Source organism: Aotus nancymaae, unplaced genomic scaffold, assembly GCF_030222135.1.
Source record: "Aotus nancymaae isolate 86718 unplaced genomic scaffold, 86718_ANA_hifiasm-v0.15.2.pri h1tg000014l, whole genome shotgun sequence".
Lineage (NCBI taxonomy): Eukaryota > Metazoa > Chordata > Mammalia > Primates > Aotidae > Aotus > Aotus nancymaae.
In genome coordinates, this window is record NW_026988425.1 from 53,500,572 (window position 1) to 53,524,077 (window position 23,506).

Sequence of the window (23,506 nt, forward strand, 5' to 3'; positions counted from 1 at the left end):
TGTTGAGACTGAATTATATGTCTTTTAGAAGTTAAAGAACATAAAAACCCATAAATCAGCTAGTCAGCAGGCCCACTTAATCTTATAACAAGGATAACTTTTGATCAAATCAATCAACTGTTTTGTTTTTATAAGCAGGTAAGTTTGAGATCAATGAACCATAAGGTCTCATCTTCTTTAAAATGCTTTATTCTCCAGCTAATGGAGCCTCATTGAGAGCTATTTCTCTCAAAATATTATTTTACTATTAACTGTCATTGCCTCCAAAACCCAACAGAAATATGTTGGTCACATAAAGGTAAGTTTATTAAATCTACTGAAATAAAGGATAAAACCACGTAGACAGATACTTGAAAAGAGGAAGTTAGTGAATCAGGTATCTAAGTAAGTTTTGTTTGTTCTGTTTTGTTAAATATAAGGACAGGAAAGCAGACTTGGTCCAAGTACCATTTAAAAGGTACAGAAAATTATGTTGATTTTGGTTCTCCCATCCAACAAAAGCCCTGAGCTACTGGTAATCTTATCTCAATAAACCTATTATATATCCAAAGTTTAGGCTGAGCTAAAGCAGCAACAAAACCAACTGAATAAAACGATGCTCATTCATTGAAATTTCAGGTAGGCCCACACAATTCGTATTTCCACGCTCTTTATCAGCTGTTTGAATGTTAAATGGAGTGGCATTTTGCTTTAGAATGTATAGAAATGGAAACAAATGAGTTTAATATACACAACAGGCTTTGACAACATGACTTCTTCGACAGATGTCCTATACTACTTCCCACACTTTCATCCTTAAAAAGCACAGTCTACTTGCCAAGATATAAACTGTTGCCAACGTTCAGCTGCAAAATAATTTTCAACAGTAGGAACCAGTGGAAAGAATTAAAACACTTTAAACTTATTTCCAAATAACCAAATGTATAACTACAAAGTTGTAAGATGAAAAATAATTATGCTGCAAGTTCTTACTCTGCCAACTAGCTGGTTCAGTAAAGAGGAGGGGTCTTTGACAAACAAGGTTCCATATTTGGTTGCTAGATGATTTTTAAAAATCTGTCAATTCATTCTTCTACCCCAACCAGCCAGCCAGCATTAGTTGAGCATCTACTATGTATCCATACAATAAGTGGATGGCATAACTACTATCTAGGAAAAAAAAGCATACAATCCATTTGATGTCCAATTCATGCATCAAGACAGGACCAATTTCAATGGACAATATTATGAGATAGAAATAAAAGTGGTATAGCATCAGTCTACTAGTTCATTATCATGCTGCTATGAAGAAATACCTGAGACTGGGTAATTTATAAAGAAAAGAGATTTAATTGACTCATAGATTTGCATAACTGGGGAAGCCTCAGGAAACTTACAATCATGGCACAAGGTAACTTTTCACAGAGTGGCAGGAAAGAGAGAATGAGTGCCAGCAGGGGAATTGCTAGAAGCTTATAAAACCAGCAGATCTCATGAGAAACTCAATCACTATCATGAGAGCAGCATGGGGAAAACCACTCCCATGATTCAATTACCTCCCACAGGGTCCCTCCCACAACACATGGGGATTATGGGAACTATAATTCAAGATGAGATTTGGATGGGAACCCAGACAAATCATATCAGTGATTCTTTTTTTTAAAAATATATATGTTATTGCGTTTAGGTTTTGGGGTACATGTGAAGAACATGCAAGATTGTTGCATAGGTACATACATGCCAATGTGGTTTGGTGTCTTCATCCCTGTCACCTATATCTAGCACTTCTCCCCATGTTATCCCTCCCCAACTCCCTACCCCCCACTGTCCTTCCCCTAGTTCCCCCACACAGACCCCTGTGTGTGATGCTCCCCTCCCTGTGTCCATGTGTTCTCATTGTTCAACACCTGCCTATGAGTGAGAATACGCGGTGTTTGATTTTCTGTTCTTGTGTCAGTTTGCTGAGAATGATGGTTTCCAGGTTCATCCATGTCCCTATAAAGGACACGAACTCATCGTTTTTTTATGGCTGCATAGTATTCCATGGTGTGTATGTGCCACATTTTCCTTGTCCAGTCTATCATCTATGGGCATTTGGGTTGGTTCCAAGCCTTTGCTATTGTAAACAGTGTTGCAATGAACATTCGTGTGCATGTGTCCTTATAATAGAACGATTTATAATCTTTTGGATATATACCCAGTAATGGGATTGCTGGGTCAAATGGAATTTCTATTTCTAGGTCCTTGAGGAATTGCTACACTGTCTTCCACAATGGTTGAACTAATTTACACTCCCACCAACAGTGTAAGAGTGTTACTATTTCTCCATATCCTCTCCAGCATCTGTTGTCTCCAGATTTTTTAATGATCGCCATTCTAACTGCTGTGAGATGGTATCTCAATGTAGTTTTGATTTGCATTTCTCTAATGACCAGTGATGATGAGCATTTTTTCATGTTTGTTGGCCTCATATATGTCTTCTTTTGTAAAGTGTCTGTTCATATCCTTCGCCCACTTTTGAATAGGCTTGTTTTTTCTTGTAAATCTGTTTTAGTTCTTTGTAGATTCTGGATATTAGCCCCTTGTCAGATGGGTAAATTGCAAAATTTTTTTCCCATTCTGTTGGTTGCCGGTTCACTCTAATGATTGTTTCTTTTGCTGTGCAGAAGCTCTGGAGTTTAATTAGGTCCCATTTGTCTATTTTGGCTTTTGTTGCCATTGCTTTTGGTGTTTTAGTCATGAAGTCCTTGCCTATGCCTATGTCCTGAATGGTTTTGCCTAGGTTTTCTTCTAGGGTTTTTATGGTGTTAGGTCTTATGTTTAAGTCTTTAATCCATCTGGAGTTAATTTTAGTTTAAGTTGTCAGGAAGGGGTCCAGTTTCTACTTTCTGCACATGGCTAGCCAGTTTTCCCAACACCATTTATTAAACAGGGACTCCTTTCCCCATTGCTTGTTTTTGTGAGGTTTGTCAAGATCAGATTCTTTTTGAAACCTTGTGGTTGGCTAATGTAACATCAAGCTTAATTTAGCTTATATCATCATGTACTGCTTTTTATTGTATTTTTAATGTTCCTTCTCCTAGACTGAACTCTAATCCACAAGATAGGAAGATATTCAGTGTATTTGTTTTTAAATTCACCGTAGTTGCTACAGTGCCCAGTATGTATCTCTGAACATAGTAGATGCTCAGTAAATATTTGTTACTAGAAAGACTTGCAACCATATTTTATGTTTGTTGAGTTTTTAAACTAGGGGAGTTTACTCTTCAGTTTGCTTAAATAGTATACAGCGATTGTCCTGGAATGATAATTAAACAGTACCTCCTTTTACTCTTGCAATATTATTGTTTGGATTATAAATTATCTGGTTATCTTCTGGCTCTGGAACTGCACACTTACAAGTTTGCCTCAGCCACTTGGCTGAATGCATCTCGGAGGCAGAGGCTGAGGGTTACTCACTATTGCTTCTCCAAATCTATTTCTGTTCTCTACCTCTTCCAAGATCTACATCAATGGCCCAAGGAAAAAAACAGACAATAAACTCATAATAAACTAAATCAGATTGAATAAATCTAGAAAAGAAACAATAGTGTCCACATGGAGATAAATTAGGCAGGCAAATATCGACCCGAATGCTTTTCTAAATGTAAATGATACAAAAGTTGTCTCCTTGCATTTAAATTCATATAGCAGTGAAATATCATTGTCAATGTCAAGTATCTCCAGATCCCTCGGTTTATTCCACACAATTACAAAGTTATTTGTATGGAGGGAGAGATCAAGAATGAGTGTATTGAGGCCAGTTGCAGTGGCTCACACCTGTAATTCCAGCTCTTTGGGAGGCTACGGCGGGCAGATCACCTGGGGTCAGGAGTTCCAGACCAGCCTGGCCAATATAGTGAAACTCTGTCTCCACCAAAAATACAAAAATTAGCTCAGTGTGTTGATACACACCTGTAATCCCAGCTACTTGGGAGGCTGAGGCAGAAGAATCCCTTGAACTCGGGAGGCAGAGGTTGCAGTGAGTTAAGATCATGCCACTGTACTCCAGACAGGGTAACAAAGTGAGACTGTCTCAAAAAAAAAAAAAAAAATAGGATGTTGGTTTTAGAGTGAAGTGCCTTTGGGTTACCACCCTGCACTGCCGTAAACAGCTTAGGTAACCCTGGTGAAGAAATGACACCTTTCTGATATCAGTTTCCATGACACTTACGCCTTATTTACTCATTCAACAAATATTTATTAAGTTACTATTCTAGGTGCTGGGAACCCAGTAGCAAATAAAACAGGCAAATATTTCTGCCTTTATGGAACTGACATTCTAGTAGAGATAGGTAGTTGGACATAAGTAAAATATATAAGAAACATGATAACTGATACAGAGAAAAATACATCAGGGAAGGAGCCCAAGGAGTTCAGGGATAGGGTCAGAAGAGGGACTGCCTTGCTGCCATGAAGCCCTGGGGTTGGGGTCTAGGGAACATGGGACGACTGAGAGGCTGGTCTTCCTGTGATGTATGACTCAAAAAGGGATAAAAGGGCAGAAAAGACTCTATAGAGGTAAGCAGGCAGATGCAGGCATGGGTGGTGCTTGGTACACTACTTGTTAAATAAATCAGGAAGTGAGTGAATGAATGAATGCCTTCAATAGATATTAGCTGCCATCCTAAGAGATAGCAAATCTGTCACCTGAGAAAATAATCCCATGACGCTAACGTGACCTAGGGCTTAATCATTATTAAGATTTTATAAGTTTCTAAACTGAAACATCCCTCTTAATTAATGAGATTTATTTTTTTCTGTCATGATTCATTCCTTTCATGATAGACAATTGCTATGTTAGTCACTAGATAATTTAATATATGCAACTGTGATTTAGCAGTCACTTAAAGTTGTCCTGCTAAATTTGATGAATTAATCCCAAATCCAGGTAATAAAGGACATAAAGGCAATTATGGAAAACATAAAGTGGTGACAAATTAAGAGTAAATTAATTACAAGTAGCATAAGACCTTACTAACTACCTTAATTATTTAGCAACACAAACTGGTGCTAATGTTTTTAACAACTTTACTTATTCCCCTCAGAAAAATAATCAGTTACAAATGCATAGAATAGTCACTACTGATAACAATCATAGCTAGTACCTGTTGAACATCTACTTGGTTCCATCAAGCACTATTCTAAGAATTTTTCGTGCAACAGATCTTCATAGTTAAAAGGTTCATTAGAAGCCATGGGAAATGCAGTTGTCCCCTAATGCTTGAACAGCCTTGAAGGAAAAGCAAGTATCTGGTTCTGGCATGAGGAGCCCTGCTTCATGGTGCAGTATGCTTATCTTTGAGCAGAGCTAAATACTGAAAAGTTCTTTTTACCAAACTAAATTTCACCTTTCTAAAAGTGCTACTCCTTGACGTTAGTCATTCAAAAGCAAGCCTGAGTCTTATTTATTTATTTATTTATTTATTTATTTTGAGGCAGGGTCTCACTCTGTCACCCAGGCGGAAGTGCAGTGGTGCAATCTGGGCTCACTGCAGCCTCTACAGTCTGGGTTCCAGCAATCCTTCCACCTCAGCCTCCTGAGTAGCTGGAATTACAGGCATGGACCACTGCCCGAACCCATTTTTAAATTTTTAGTAGAGACAGGGATTCACCATGTTGCCCATGCTGGTGGTGAACTCCTGGACTCTAGCAATTCTCCTGCCTTGGCCTCCCAAAGTACTGGGATTACAGGCCTGAGCCATCGCACCCGGCCCTAAATCTTTTTAATATGACAGCCTCAGATTATCTAAAGAGGAGTTTTTTTTCTCTCCCTTTTCTAGGCCACATCAATCTTAGTTCTTTTGGCAGTTCCTAATATTTCATGATTACCAGATGCTTCACTGTCCTGGCAACATGCTTCTGGACTGATTGCTGCTTGTTGATTCCCCTTAACCTGTGGCATCTGAAATGAATCCCACATTCCAGGTGTGATATGACTATTGCATGGCAGAGAATGTCAGTCAGCTTCATTTCTCTGCTGTACATCTATGAATAAAGGCTTAAGACAGAATTCCTCACATATTCTTAATTTACCCATATTCTTGCCATCACGCTTGGCCCTCTACCATCCAATTCTAATTAACTGTGAACTTGAAATTGCAGTCATTTTTATTAGCAATCTTAAATAACTATTGACCCCTACTTTGCATTCCAGTGTATTTACTCACTCTTTATGTTTTTGTATATTTGTTTGATTGGATGAATAGTCTTCCATCCAGGCAAATATTTAATATTTACTCAGTATTCTTCATCTATGTTGTTCAACTAGGAAGAAACATACTTAATAGCATTTTTATCCAACTCATATATCCATTATATGTACCACAAGATACTTTTTCAAATATTTTACCAAAATAAAAAATATACTATTTATGCAGCATATTCCTGGGTTACCAGACAAGTGATAGTAAGATTATGGCTAATTTTGCATCAAGTGGGAAATGCATATGATAACAATGGGCTTTGGGACCAGATATTTTTATTAATGAGACATAAGGCTTTGTAAGAGAGAAGTAAAAGAAATGATAGGCAGTATCTTGGAAGATCATTCAGATATTAAATTGACTTTGTAATAGGAAAAATCAATTTAGTGGAGAGCAAGGTACTGTAACTTGTGGGGAACATCAAATAGTGAACACAGACTGGGGAATGAAAATGTCGTTTGACTACATCAAGTGTACATAACAGATAAGCTAGGGACAAATCAGCAAGTTCATAGCTTAATACAAACTCAAGGAGGTCAAATTGCAGTATCAGGGTCTTTGAGCTCATTTTCTCTTGAAAGAGATTAAATGAGAGCTCATACTTAGTGTGAAGAGTGACACCCAGAGAAAATTCACAGGAGAACATAATGTGACTGAACAAATATTTAAATATGTTGGGACCTTTTTGCCTGGAGATGAGAAGACAATGGTGATTTAATGACATGTTTTGGAGACTTTCTGCAAAAATGAATGATGCCTATTACATTCTACTTTCTCTTAGGAAATACAAAAATACGTAATTTTAAAGAAAAGTAGAGGGAATAGATACGGCAACCTAGGAAGGTTACTTGACAGTACAGGGTCATTAAGCACTGGGCTCTTGTTAAGGAAATTTTCAAAATATCTTCAGGGATGCATTTGTTCACACCCAATTGCCATAGAAGTTCACAGAAGAAAAGCCCAAGCTAAGAGCAGATCATTCATATCACTGAATTAGGTGTGGGTAGAAGTCATTGGCTCATACCATCTTGCTACCAAAGCAACTCTTTTTAACCTTTTCCCACCATTTTACATTATTAAAATGTCAATCCTTAATTATAATTTATTTTGACCTTAGAAAAACCCAGCGGAGTGGGAAACTTCAATAGATACAAGAGAAAAACAAAATGGCCCCCGTCCTCACAAAGCTTACAACATTTTTGAGAAGAAATGACTTAAATACAATAAATTGGCAGTCAATGTGAGATAGTACATACTGTGTGGTTCAAACATAAAATATTACGTGAGTTCAGGGAATGCAAAATCAATGCCCACCATGAAGTAAACTAATTCAGTTTACACAACGACTCTTTTGCTAATATCATTCCAGGCAGATGACAAAATGCCTGAAAAAAAATTAATTGCATAGTTTCTAGAATATAAATATGAGAATCTGATTATTTTGCTTATGAATAGACACAAAGAGGTAGATAAAGACAGCAAATGTTATACCTAAAGGCTTATGTAATGTTACCTTCAAAGATGGCATGCTTGTACTTTATTTTTTATTTCCATAAAAGAAATGGCAGAATTCCTGAAATGCATGTTCCATTTAGAAATAAAAGTATGTACTCTCCTTTCCAATACTGGAAAATCAATAGTGTGATTATGTGGAGACAGAAAAGGCCAGGTCATCTGAATTAACAATGTCATCGCTATTATGAATAATAGAGAGCAGTTATCTAGAATTTATTTAACATGTGATTATTTTGCTATCATGAACAATGTTAATCCCCAAAAGAACAGATGGTACAACCATATTTTAAATTATTCAATGAAGTGTGTTTTTTAAATCACAAATGTGTATTAGCAGAGTGGATACATTTTGAATTTAACCCTTGCTTATATTTTTGCTGTTTTATAGTCTAAGAGATTACTGTAGTCAACTGAGAAGTGTCCTTTACCCTCTCTTGACCTTTTGGATACAATGATGATAGAAAATAGGTAATGAGGAAAGAAAAATCACAGAATTCCATATGGATATTTTTTTTTTTTTAAAGAGAGAGAAACAAGAGAAATAGATGACTTGTTTGGGGTGGCACAACAGGGCAACACTAATGTGGCAGTCTCTTCCCAGTGAGTTGGTAGGCATCAAACTATTGAGATCAAATAGGAAAGTACCTAAGCCCACTCTCCAGTGCTTTTCTATAATGACACACTCTTCACAGGGAACTATAATTTTAGCAAGCTCTATGAATGCTTAGGAGATCACGATAGCTAGCGTACTCTGTCTTTTTGCTTTGGGCTATTTATACTTAGAGCATAGTGAGAAAACAAGAGAGGGCTTCTCCGGGGTTTTTCTAAAGATACCACGTACAAACCCTGGGCTTGGCTACAGACGTTGGGCCTTGCTCATAGATATGAGTAAACTGGAATATGATATTAATGCAGAAAGGAAACAAAGGGAAATGGTATGACCTGAAACGGGTAGCGTAAATTGGTCCTCCTTGGATCACATATGGACAGCAGGCCTGCATTTGCCCAACATATTTTTAATTTTGTTTTCCCTTTTGATCCAGCATTTAAAGGACATAGAAAATATCACATTAAAGTTGAGATGTGGGCTTCTTTTGAACGTTTATGAGGTTTAAAACCTTGAGTTCCCTCCCTATATAGGGCCAGCTATCTCCTTCAGATGGGGCAAGCATTCTTCAGTTTGACAATCCCCATTCAAGTTCTATAACTCAGATATATTTCCTCCTCCTAGTTCTATAAGTATTTGATTTGAAGACTTCAAGTAAAACGGACTTAGGAAAAAGTAAATCTGCTATCACCTGGTCAAACTCTAACACCTTTAGAGAATGTCCTATCCTTCCCACAACAATTTACTTACCTACCAAGAACTGTTTCAACTCTTTACAAAACACTAAACCTGAATTCCAATCGATCTGGAATTATCTCATTTGTTATGTATCAAAAATTCTCTACTATATTATTAAAAAAACTGTTTTTATTTACCAGCGTAGACCTGTATTTAAATACAGGTCAATTTTAGTGAAGAAAGAATCATTCAATAGCACATTTTTCATGCATTCAAGAAACACATCAAGTTTAGGCTGGGAAATACTCTCCCAATGGTACTGACACATATTATTCATCTGGCTTATGGTGATATAGCTGAAATTTCTAATAATTCTGTTTCCAACATTTATATGCTATTAAATTGACCCTATTCAGACTGAACTCCATAAAAATACAGATTCTGTTGCAATTTGTCTGTAATTGTAAAGAAAATCAATTATTTAATCAGAATTTAAGATGTTCATTCTTGATGATCTTGATTCTATCATGATTTTGATAATACCAATGATTTAGTCAAAATTATTTTACATCATACAGACAAAAATAACAAAGTAAACAGAATGTAACCTTTTTGAGTACTTTCCAGCAACATGTAAGCACAGTCTAAATCCAGTCTTAATCAAATATTTCAGATTAGAGACAATTTCATAGTTTGGGAATTATGTCATGTTGCTTATGTAGAATGTAAATATTTATTTATTCACCTATATGTGAAAAGAGGATATAATTCACCTTAGAAAAATACATTACTGCCATCTGCCTTACAATATAAATTCCTTTTTGATGGCTGACAATACTAAAGAAGAGAAATCTTGATACACATCAGTTTTGTTTTTTCGGTTTTTTTTGGAGATGGAGTCTCACACTGTCATCTGGGCTGGAATGCAATGGCTTGATTTTGGCTCACTGCAACCTCTGCCTCCTGGGTTCAAGGGACTCTCCTGCCTCAGCCTCCTGAGTAACTGGGATTACAGGTGCCCAACACAATGCCCAGCTAATTTTTTGTATTTTTAGTAGAGATACGGTTTCACTATGTTGACCAGGCTGGTCACAAACTCCTGACCTTGTGATCCGCCCACCTCAGCCTCCCAAAGTACTGAGATTACAGGCATGAGCCAACGCACCTGGCCAATTTTTAAAGCAGTTTTTTTGTTGGCCCCATGGTCATACATAGCTGAGTGTTGACTAGCTATAAATGAATTCCCGTGGTTGGTTTAAAGATAGAGTCCTCAGTAACTAAATAACTGATATAATATCATTTGCCAGTTTTGGCTTCTGATATAACAGAGGTAATTGCTTAAAAAAGTATAATGTGAAAATATTTAAATTATAAATAGCTGTAAAGATAATTTAGTTTGGTCACTGTGCTATCTGTATATACATGTATTATATAACATATACAATCTTTTATGTATAAAATTATATAGATAAATATCAATGGATATTTTATTTATATTCATTATAAGTACTTATTAAGTAACTTAATAATTTTAACACTTATAAGTGTTGATTCTTCAAACATGTATACCACATGCAAATTAAAAGCAATGTTTCCTAAATATTTATTTCAATGAAAAAATATAATGAATTCTACTAGGACTAAAGACATTTTTGACATTCACTTTGGGAATTATCATTACAGTACACTTCCAGTGTACATAAGAAAACTGCCTCTTAATTTTATAGTTACTTCACATTTTAACTCAAAATTGCATTCGCTAACTGGATCATCTACTTTAATCATCAGACTTAATGCCAAAGGACTTTTGGCAGCTTCACAGAACCAGGTAAACTTTCGACAGATGGAGATTTGTTATCAGTGAATTTCAGAAACTTGTAGCAAAGGATCTTTTGAAGGTAAGTTCAAAAGGGGAATCCCTGAAACATCTGAACAATGGCAATATTCTTGAGATATTACTAGTACGGAGTTCCCCACAGGCATCATTTAGAAAGGCTCAAACTCCATTAGATTAATGTGTAAGTTCTATTGTGTTCTAGCCAGTCTTTCTGCCTCTTTTCTCTTCTGTTTGTGTTTTTAAAATGGTAAAATGAAATGTATGTAATTTCCAGAATCAATGTCAGAGATTAACACTCCAATTAGACTTTTTGGTTGTGCAGATTTTAACACAATCACTAAAATGTCACATCACAAATGATGAAAAATAGTTATCGCTTTCACATTCCTTTAGCGTACATTCCTTTGCAGCATTCATGCAGATGCATTAGAGATTTGCTTTTTGAGGAACCTGATGAGGGTCACACTGGTCAGCCTGTGGGTGCTACATCTGCAGTTTACTACCCCAATTCTCCGGTGCTGTGCGATGAGTCAGACTTGACAGTGGCCAAGCTTGATGTTATGTGGACTTTGAAGTTCATGAAGCAAAATCCAAGGATCTTACCTTCACTCAACAAGGCTACAACTGATTCCATCAGGTGCTGTTTCCCCGATTTACTGCTCTGTACTTTTTCATCTACTAAATTCCTAGTTATTCTTCAAGATTCCACTGTGATTTCTACTGTGAAATTGCTTGTGCAAGATTGCTTACTGTAATGGAGAAAAGGTGACTGTAAAGCAAACACTCCCTCATTTAGCTAGTAATTCACTAATTATCAATAAACACTTTTCAGGGTGTCTGCTGTGCACAGATCACACACTTGGGTCTCATGGATGGATATCACACTGCTCCTGCCCTCCAAAGGCCCACCATTGAGGGAAGGAGACAAGTAAACCAAGCACAACACAGTGTACAAAGTACCACTGGATAGATGCACGGGATTTTAAAGGCAGCTAAGAAGAAAAGGAATAGTAATTCATCAGAATGAGGAAGTTACATTAGATACAGCATTGGGGCAGTTCACAGAATGTACGTTAAAAACTTTAAGTAGTTTTGTAATTAATTTGAAAGAATCTGATAGATTGTGTTATCGTCAAAATGTTTAACAGCTTTCCAAAATCCATTCCTATGCCAGAGTTACACTTCCTGCCCCATTAATACCAAGTCGACCTTGCAACCTACTTTGGCCAATGGCATGTGCATGGAAGAAATACGTGGCATTTCTAAACAGAAATTTAAAAAAAATCACTGCGTGGCCCTGCCATCTCCTAATTTCTTCTGCCTTCTCAGTATGGGCAGTTCATTTAAGGTTGGTTCCAGAATGAAAGGAACAGGTCAATATCAGCCAGCCAAGAACAGGTAACAAGAGCAAAAAATAAAACTGTGGCTGTAGCAACTGAAACATCAGGGTAGTTTGTAACCTCAGCATATTTAGTCAAAATAAACTGAAACAAAGAAGGCCATCACAGTCAGGGCAGATTTTGAGAAGACGTGTATTTCTTTATTCAAAGCAGGCTGACATATGGATTTTGAGTTGGAAAAGATGAAAGTATTTTGTAAAATAAATTGGTACCAGAAACCAAAAATAAATAAATAAATAAAATAAATACAATGGTACCTTCCCTAAACTTTCATGAGGTTTTTGACAATAAGCTTTAAGATTCTCTGGCTGCCATGTAAGGTAGGAGTCTCCACGCCATGCTCCAACATTCCCTCAACCACACTGATGAGAAAGTTTTGCCTATTTCCCTTCTCCATGTTCATTTCACTGTGTTCTGGGTCTGTTCTCGCACCTGCCTCTCCCCATCATTACTCCATTAGTAAGTAGTGCTTGAGAGTGCAAGTTGAGCTGGCAATGAAGTCTTTTGAATTTTCAATACATCTGGGTATTATTTCAAGTATCTTTACAACAGTAACACACTAAAGTTTGCAACAGAAATCACTGCAGCCACAATTCAAAGAACAATCTTTTGCAGTTGTAAGTCTCAAATGTGTTTGGTTTTGTTTCTGTGCCAACGCGGAGAGTAAAAGTGAAGAATGTTGTAGTTTGGGAATATCCCTTTCTTGCAGGGTGGGGGAAGGACAAGGTCTCACTCTGTTACCCAGGCTAGAGTGCAGCGGCACAATTACTGCAGCCTTGACTTGTCCCATTTCAGCCTCCTGAGTAGATGATACTACAGGTGTGTGCCACCATGCCCAGCTAATGTTTTCTATGTTTCATAGAGATGGGGTCTTCCTATGTTGCCCAGGCTAGTCTTGAACTCCTAGGCTCAAGTGATCCTCCCATCTTGGTCCCCCAAAGTGCTGGGGCAACAGGAATGAGTCACCATTCCCAGCAGCTTGCAAATATCAACAACAACAAACTGCTCCCCAGGTGAATAGGTTACAATTTTCTACCTCCCATCCACGTGTTGTCTTCTGACCCCAAATCCAGGTTGAAAAGCCCTGTTTCATATATGTGAAAGATTAATAATCAAAAAACAATGCTTTTGATGCACCAAAACATACAAATACCATTAGCAGTCCTGTGTTCCACTGTGAACAGCATTAATGCCCTTCACCCAGAGTATTCCAGCATCTTCCTGAGTTACCTGAGATCATCCTGCTTTGTACCTGCTGCTGGGTTTACTCCTGTCTTCTTGTGACGTTAGCAATAGTCCCCCTTTTACTACTTGAGACAGCAAATTATTTGATCACTCCAAATCTAGGTTCATTACCAAGAAATGTTGAGGCCCAGGAAAAGTTTGTGCTGAGGATTTTCCACAGTGCGCTCTCATATTAAGCATGTGTAGTTTTCTCCCAAATCTATTCCTCCTAAAATTGTGATAAAACTTTAAAAATCTACCCAGTAAAACCTTGAACCCATTGTACAAGAGTATTCCTTATTTAACCTTGGAGCCTTTATATTAATTTTTCATATTAAACTTCCTTACTTACCTCCCTCTTTTTACTTGCCACAAATGCCTGTCATAGCACTCATGGCTTCCTTCACTGGACAGAGAAACGTATCAAATGATTTCAGTTTAGGAATCAAAAGAACAACCCTGTTTTCAGCGCGTTAAAAATGCCTATATTCTCACATTGGTTAAAATAGTGTAGGTTTTCTCAGTCTAAAGTCTCATATTGGTGGGGGGTATGGCAGGGTGTGTAATTAGTTAGGAGTGTCAGGAAAAAAACACCAACTTCACGGTCCACCCCCATTCCCAACCTACCCTACAAAACAGGGAGAAACTCTACAGAATTATGGTTTCCTTGAATTACTTCAATTTGTACAATACTATTTACAGAACATTTATGAAGCAAAGATTTGAACTATTAATAATAGCTAACATTGCAGCTACCTGAAAGCACACATATCTCTATTAAATGGAAACTGACTAGAGGATTCAGTTTCTATGTGTTTGCCATTTAGCAGTTATTTTTACACTATTTGGGTTATATGTACCATACTGACATTCAGAGCAATGAAATTTCTGCTTTATGTTAAGATAAAATGCTAAATTGAAAGCTCTATTCTGACTATGCAAATGATCATCTAGTGCCATCCAGCATTTTTAAGGCAAAAAATTTCGAAGAGATGGCATGTTACACACATTACACTTAGTGTGAAAGCAAATAATATGTTTGCTAAAATTTCTGTGGTGCCACAATCTTTCTTTGACCTATAAGCTATAAGTAAGACTGAGGAATGTGTTAAGATTTTTTTCTCTAAAATAAAGTTATAGCCGGGTGCGGTGGCTCATACCTGTAAGCCCAGCACTTTGGGAGGCTGAGGCAGATGGATCACGAGGCCAGAAGTTCAAGACCAGCCTGGCCCAGATGGTGAAACTCTGTATCTACTAAAAATACAAAAATTAGCTAGGGACAGTGGCAGGCGCCTGTAATCCCAGCTACTTGGGAGGCTAAGGCAGGAGAATTGCTTGAATCCAGGTGGCAGAGATTGCAGTGAGCTGAGATTGCACCACTGCACTGCAGCCTGGGTGATATAGTGAGACTCTGTCTCAATAAAATAAATAAATAAATAAATAAATAAATAAAATAAAGTTTCAATTCATAACAATAAGTTTACAACTCAATTACTCTGTCAGCATTGGCTGGTACCAAAAGGAACCTTGTGGGTCTGCACATTAGCACTGAGTGCACCGTTTCCATCTAGTGGCCAAAAGGTGACTGAGTCCTCTAAAGAGGTTTCACAGCATAAAGAATAAAAGGCAAGGTGGCTGGTGTTTCTAAAACAATGTTCACCCGAGCGCTGTGCACACATTTTTAAATTCTAACAACTATTAATCAAATCACTTTCACTTTCTGCAAAGACTAGAGCAAACGTCCTTTCTTCTCAAACACTTGAGTCCCCACTTCCCACACACAACAGATGATATTCCTACTCAAAGAGAAAATAGTAACCATCAAAAAGGAACATTCTCCATGTCCAGCCATCAAAGTGACAAACACATCTACTCCCACAGTCATCATTTCCATTTTCCCTCCTGTTACCACCTCAGACAAATCCTTCCACCTGTGCTTTGCATCTCTGTCCTTCTCACGTTCTCCGATACCCAGCTCCATCCATTTTTCCCCTTATTCTTTTCTTCCTCTTTACCAAATCTTTTCCATAAGCATTCAGATGGAACCAGTTATTTTTCACTGTACATAATAAGATCCAACTCAATTCATACTTCTCTATCCAGACACTTCTTACCTCCTCCTCACTCTGAGCATAATTTCTTGAAATAATTTTGTTTATATTCACTATCTCGATTCTCCCTTCGTACTTACACCTCAACCCACTTCAATCTGGTTTCTGCTCCCACCATATGTAAATTTCTCTCATTGGGTCACCAACTGACTTGTGTTTCACTAAACCAATGAACATTTCCGGGGCTATTGGCCACACCCTCCTTTCTGAAACACTCCTTTCCTTTGGCTTCCATAGCCCCTGACTTTCTTGGTTTTCTTCTTAAGTCTCTGTTTATGTCTTTAATTTCAGTTTTGCCTTCAAATATTCGCAGTTCTCGGGCTTGAGACAGGGCTCTCTTGTTCTCCTAGTTTTGCTCCCCATTTAATTGATCTTATTGGCTCAAATAATGTCTATGACCATCTGTAGATGGATAACTCCCAATCAATTTCTTTGGTCTGCATCTGCCTCCTGAGCTCCAGATATATACAGCACACCTGACTCGGGGACAGCTTCACCTGGAGATAATCTACATATACTTCAAGTTCAACCATGGAACTCTTCCTCCTCTAATATTCCTTCTTACTGTGATTAGAACCCTAGCTACCCAGTTGTTCTGTTTTGAATCCTGGAAATAATCCTAACCCTTTCCTCAACCTTATTTCATAGAGTCTATCAATTACAAAAACATGCAGACTCCACGTCCTACCTCTCTCTCTCAGATAAGCTCACCTTCCTCCCTGGCCAGTGCTATCACTCTGCTCCACACCAACACCACTGTCTGCAACAATCTTCTAAATGGTTCCCTGCTTGCATAACAAATAATTCTATACAATGCAGCCACTGACTTTAGAAAACACAAATGCTCATGTCATTCCACTGTAATGTCTTCCAATTAGTTTGCGAGCCCTCAGATATTCTTGACTTTCTTTGTCTTGTATGTCACATCCCAGTTGTCCACATCTTTAGGTTCTAAAATGTGCCTCATTTTCCTTCTCGTTGCACATGATCTAGAACAAGCTTGTCCAACCCATGAGGTCCAGGATGGCCTTGAATGCGGCCCAACACAAATTCGTAAACTTTCTTAAAACATTGAGATGTTTTTTGTGATTTTTTTTTCTTTTAGCTCATCAGCTATTGTTAATGTTGGTGTATTTTATGTGTGGCCAATTTTATATGTGACAATTCTTTCAATGTGGTCCAGAAAAGCCAAAAGACTGGACACTTCTGATCTAGAATATTCATTCCTTCTCCGTTGATATATTAATATTGATACTTGAGGTTTTAGCCTAAATTTTACTTTCTCAGATAAACCTTCATTGACTACTTCTAATGTAGGATCTGCCCCTGCCACTTTTATCAAGGCTGTACCAAACAGCTTCCAACTAAGATAAAAGAAGCACTCTATGCATTTTAAAAGTAGTGAATTTAATAGATCTAATTCATTGCACTGGTGATGGAAGAGTTGAGATGCCAAATAGTGGACTGTGAGGCAACGCAGGGGTTAGAAACAACAGGAAGCAACTACCACCCCTGGCCTAGAGCAAAAAGGGAGGGCTGATGGATGGAGGGATTGGGGTCACCTGGCTGAGGGTGGAACCATGGAGGAGACCCAGCTACTGCCTGAGATGCTGCCTCAGGAAGAGGGAGTAAAACACTCTGGCTTCTCTTTTTTTCCTTCTCACCAAATGCCCACCAGTACCTCCGATGTGCTGCATCTACCTAATAATCAACATGGAAGTCTTAAGACCACAGCCTTCAGAGGTAGCCTCTGACAATACAGGCAGAGAAAACGGCAATATGTGAGTCTGAGAATAAACAGGTCAAGGGTCAGCACAAAAAAATTCATCACATTTAACGTCATTACTCCTAAAGATTTTCTTTCACTTCAAACTGTAAGAATGAGGGTAAGGACTATGGTTTAACAAATTTTCTCTTTTAAATAGCAAAGTGACTGACAACAGGCATATCTCATTTTATTGTGCTTTCTTTTGTTGTGCTTTGCAGAGACTGCATTTTTTTTTTTTTTTACACAAAATGATTTGTGGCAACCTTGTGTTGAGCAAGTCTATTGGCACCATTTTTCTAACAGCATGTACTCACTTCGTGTTTCTGTATCACATTTTGATATTTCTTGCAATATTTCAAACTTTTAAAATTATTTTAAAACCTATTCTGGTGATCTGTAATCAGTGATTGTTGATGTTACTTTTGCAATTGTTTTGGGGTACCACAAACCATGGCTATGTAAGATGGCAAACTCAATTAATAAATGTTCTGTGTGTTCTGACTGCTCCACCAAGTGGCCATTCCCTGTCTCTCTCTCCTCAGTCCTTCCCATTTCCTGGGACACAGCAATATTGAAATTACATCAATTAATACAATGGCCTCTAAGTGTTCAAGTGAAGTGGAGAGTAGCCTATCTCTTACTTTAAATAAAAAGCTAGAAAAGATTAAGCTTATTTAGTAAGGCATGTCAAAAGCCAAGAAAGACAGAGAGCTAGGCCTCTTGTACCAAAGTTAGCCAAGCTGTGAATGCAAAAGTAATATTTCTGAAGGAAATACAAAGTGCGACTCCAGTGAATATAAGCAAGAAATTGAAACAGCCTTGTTGCTGAAATGGAGAAAGTTTGAGTAGTCTGGATAGAAGATCAAACCAGCCACAATATTCCCTCAAGCAAAAGTCTAATCCAGAACAAGGCCTTGACTCTCTTCAATTCTATAAAGATTGAGAGACATGAGGAAGCTGCAGAAGAAAAGGTTGAAGCTAGCAGAGATTGGTTCGTGAGGTTTAAGGAAAGTATTGCAAGAAATATCTCCATAACATAAAAGTGCAAAGTGAAGCAGCAAGTGCTGATATCAAAGCTACAGGAAGTTATCCATAAGATCATTGAATATGGCTATACTAAACAGCAAATTTCAAACGCAGACAAAACAAACTTTATTGGAAGAAGATGCCAACTAGGACTTTCACAACTGGAAAGAAGAAGTCAATGCTTGGCTTCAAAGCTTCAAAGGACAGGCTGATCCTCTTGTTAGAGGCTAATGCAGCTGAGGACTTTAAATTGAAGTCAATGCTCATTTACCAGTCTAATAATACTGGGGCCATTCGGAATTATACTAAATCTATTCTACCTGTGATCTGTACATGAAACAACAAAGCCTAAATGGCAGCACATCTGTTTACAGCATGCTTTACTAGGTATTTTTAAGCCCACTGTTGAGATCTACTGTTAAGAAATAAAAAGACTTAAAAAAATTTTTACTTCTCATTGACAACACACCTGGTCATCCAAGAGTTCTGATGGATTCATGATATGGTTTGGTGGTGTCCCCACCCAAATCTCATCTTGAATTTTAACTCCCACAATTCCCACATGTCATATGGGAGAAAGCTGGCAGGAGCTGATTGAATTATGAGGGCGGGTCTTTCCTGCACTGTTCTCATGATAGTGAATGAGACTTACAAGATCTGATGGTTTTAAAAACAGAAGTTTCCCTACACAAGCTCTCTCTTTGCCTGCTGCTATACATGTAAAACGTGACTTGCTCCTCCTTGCCTTCTGCCATGATTGTGAGGCCTCCCCAACCATGTGTAACTGTAAGTCTATTAAACCTGTTTTTCTTCCCAGTCTCAGGTATGTCATTATTAGGAGTGTAAAAACAGACTAATATAGTAAACTGGTACCAGTAGAGTGGTGTGTTGCTGAAAAGATACCCAAAAATGTGGAAGTGATTTTGGAACTGGACAACAGGCAGAGGTTGAAACAGTTTGGAGGGCTCAGAAGAGGACAGGAAAATGTGGGAAAGTTCAAAACTTCCTAGAGGCTTGATGAATGGCTTTGACAAAAATGCTGATAGTGATATGAACAATAAGGTCCAGCCTGAGGTGGTCTCAGATGGAGATGAGGAACCTTTTGGGAACTGGAGCAAAGGTGACTCTTGTTATATTTTAGCAAACAAACAGACTACTGGGCATTTTGCCCCTGTCCTAGAGATTTGTGGAACTTTGAACTTGAAGGAAGGAAATGATTTAGGGTATCTGGTGGAAGAAATTTCTAAGCAGCAAAGCATTCAAGAGGTGACTTGGGTTCTGTTAAAGGCATTCACTTTTATAAATGGGGAAGCAGAGCATAAAAGTTTGTAAAATTTGCAGCCTGACAATGCGACAGAAAAGAAAATCCAATTTTCTGAGGAGAAATTCAAGCCAGCTGCAGAAATTTACAGCGCCTCCCATCACAAGCCTGGAGGCCTAGGAAGAAATAATGGTTTCATGGGCCTGGTCCAGGGTTACCATGCCGTGTGCAGACTAGGGACTTGGTGTCCTGCATCTTAGCAACTCCAGTCATGACTAAAAGGAGCCAATGTACAGCTCAGGCCACGGCTTCAGAAAGTGTGAGCCCCAAGCCTTGGCAGCTTCCATGTGGTGTTGAGCCTGCAGGTGCACAGAAGTCGAGAATTGAGGTTTGGGAACCTCTGCCTAGATTTCAGAGGATGTATGGAAATGCCAGGATGCCCACGCAAAATTTTGCTGCAGTGGCGGGGCCCTCATGGAGAACCTCTGCTAGGGCACTGTGGAAGGAAAATGTGAGGTTGAAGCCCCCATATGGAGTCCCTACTGTGGCACTGCCTAGAAGAGCTGTGAGAAGAGGGCTACTGTCCTCCAGATGCCAGAACGATAGATCCACCGACAGCTTGCACCGTGTTTGTGGAAAAGCTGCAGACACTCAACACCAGCCCATGAAAGGAGCTGGGAGGGAGGCTGCACCCTGCAGAGCCATAGGGGCAGAGCCACCCAAGACCATGGCAACCCACCTGTTGAAATAGCATGACCCAGATGCGAGACATGAAGTTAAAGGAGATCATTTTGGAGCTTTACGATTTGACTGCCCTGTTGGATTTCAGACTTGCATGGGGCCTATAGTCCCTTTGTTTCAGCCAACTTGTTTCATTTGAAATGGTATTTACCCAATGCCTGTACCCCCATTGCATCTAGGAAGCAACTAACTTACTTTTGATTTTACAGGCTCATAGGTGGAAGGGACTTCCCTTGTCTCAGATGAGATGTTGGACTTTTGAGATGATGCTGAAATGAGTGAAGACTTTGGAAGCCTGTTGGGAAGGCATGATTGGTTTTGAAATGTGAGGACATGAGATTTGGCAGGTACCAGGGTGGAAGGATATGGTTTGGCTGTGTCCCTGCCCAAATTTCATCTTGAATTGTAACTCCCACAGTTCCCATGTGTTGTGGGAGAAACCCAATGGGAGGTGATGAATTATGGGAGCAGGTCTTTCCTGTGCTGTTCTCATGATAGTAAATGATTCTCATAAGGTCTGATGGTTTTAAAAATGAGAGTTTTCCTGCACAAGACCTTTGCCTGCTGCCATCCATGTAAGACATGACTTGATACTCTTTGACTTCCAACATGATTGTGAGGCCTCCCCAGCCATGTGGAACTGAGTCCATTAAACCTCTTTTTTCCCCCATTCTTGGGTACGTCTTTATCAGCAGTGTGAAAACAGATTAATACAATACACAAGAAGATTCATGTTGTTTTTATGCTTAACACAACATCCTTTCTACAGCCATGATTCAAAGAGTATTTCAACTTTCAAGTCTTATATATTTAAGAAATACATTTGGGAAGGCCACTTTCTATAGTGACTCCTGTGATACATATGGGCAAAGAAAACTAAAAATCTGGATAGGTGTCATCATTTTAGATGTCATTAAGAACATTCATGATTGATGGAAGAGGTCAAAATATCAACACTACCAGGAGTTTGAGAAAAGTTGATTCCAACCCTCACGGATAACTTTGAATGGTTCAAGGGAGGAAATTAACTGCAGATATGGTAGAAATAGCAAAAGAACAAGAATTGGAAGTGGAGCCTTTTATGATTCATGGAAGAGGTCAAAATATCAACATTACCAGGAGAATGTTGAGAAAAGTTGATTCCAACCCTCATGGATAACTTTGAATGGTTCAAGGGAAGAAATTAACTTCAGATATGGTAGAAATAGCAAAAGAACAAGAATTGAAAGTGGAGCCTTAAGATATGACTGAATTGCTGCAATCTCAGCACCAAAGGGATGAGGAGTTGATTCTTATGGATGAGCAAAGAAAGTGGTTTCTCAAGATGGAAACTACTCCTAATATAGATGTTGTAAAAATTGTTGAAATGACAATAAAAGATTTAAATATTATATAAACTTAGCTGATAAAGCAGCAGCTGGGTTTGAGAGGATTGACTCCAATTTTCAAAGTTCTACATTGGATAAAATGCTATCAAACAGTATATTACATGCTGCAGAGAAATCTTTTATGAAGAGACAAGTCAATCAATGTGGTAAACTTTATTGTTGCCTGGTTTTAAGAAATTGCTACAGCTTCTCTGACCTTCAGCAACCACCACCCTGATCAACAAGTAGCCATCAACATCAAGGCAAGACCTCCCAGCAGCAAAAAGATTACTACTTGCTGAAGGCTCAGATAATCATTAGCAACTTTTAACAATGCAATATATTAAAATTAAGGTATGCATGTTGTCTTCTAGACATGCTATTGAATACTTAATAGGCTACAGTGTAAACATAACTTTTGTATGTACTGGGAAACCAAAACATGTGTGTGACTCAGTTATTGCAATATTCACTTTATTTTGGTGGTCTTAACCCCAACCTACCATATCTCTGAAGCCTATACTTAAGAGATGTTCAGTAAAAGTTGGCTGAGTGAGTAAATGAACACAATACATTGTTCACATTTGCAGATGGTACAAACGAGACCTATAGAATTCACACCTGTAATCCCAGCACTTTGGGAGGCTGAGGTGGGTGGATCATCTGAGGTCAGGAGATTAAGACCATCCTGGCCAACATGATGAAACCCCATCACTACTAAAAATACAAAATAATTAGCTAGGTGTGGTGGTAGGAGCCTGTAATCCCAGATACTTCGGGAGGCTGAGGCAGGAGAATCACTTGAACCTGGAGGAGGAGGTTGCAGTGAGCTGAGATTGCACCCTTGCACTCCAGCCTGGGTGACAAGAGTGAAACTCTGTCTCAAAAAAATAAAAATAAAATAAAATAAAATAACCTATAGTTCCACAGCTAGGAAAAGGTAAATCGTTAATGTGATTCTAATCTGGCTCCTTATTCTTGTTACTAGACCATAATGACTTCCAATCTGCTTTTTAATTATTTTTCCTTCTGATATGATATATGGATTTAAAAGAATACACAGCCATTTTATGGTTGTGATACATATTGCTGAGATTACTTCTTTGATTATTTTATTTACTATGTGTGCACTTAACGAACATTTATTAAACATCTGATAAATCTGATAACCCAAAAACTCTGTAGAAAGAAACCATTAATTTTGTTCTTCATTGTGTTACCAGAACTTGGGACATGCCTTGCACATAATAAGCCTTCAATAATATTTGGTGAATGAGTTATTACATAAGTAAATTTTAATGACATTAACTGCTTAAGACACAGAGAGAGTCCTTGACATTAAGGAATTCTCAGTGAAACCTCACTGGAAACAGTCTATGAATTAATTAAGAGACACTGAAGGATTCTGAACTGCAGAGGACGCATCACTGAAACAAAGTAGGCACTACTTGCCTGCTTTCTGAATTTATGCTCTGCTTTGTTTGTTCTCTCAGGCTCTGCCTGTGGCTGGACTCCCTACCCCTTCCATAGTTGCTGAACTGCTTTTCATGTTAAAAAATAACTCATTTTGGGAATTAACTATACAATTGGTTAAGCAAGGGAACAAAAAAAAAACAGATTGGTATCTTGTTAATCTACAACTATTTTTGGACAAGGTAAATCCTCAATCTCTGCCAAAAGAAAATGACAGTGCTTAAAAATAATGCAGAAAGCTTAACTGACATAATTCTGTCTGTTTTACTACCCT

The 23,506-nt window shown here is 38.2% G+C and overlaps 1 protein-coding gene across 5 annotated transcripts in view; it reads right to left on the reverse strand.

The window, feature by feature from the left end:
* The window catches only part of PDE4D (phosphodiesterase 4D), a 1,389,427-nt gene that overhangs the window by 464,626 nt on the left and 901,295 nt on the right, over window positions 1-23,506 (reverse strand). The window lies entirely within an intron of this gene.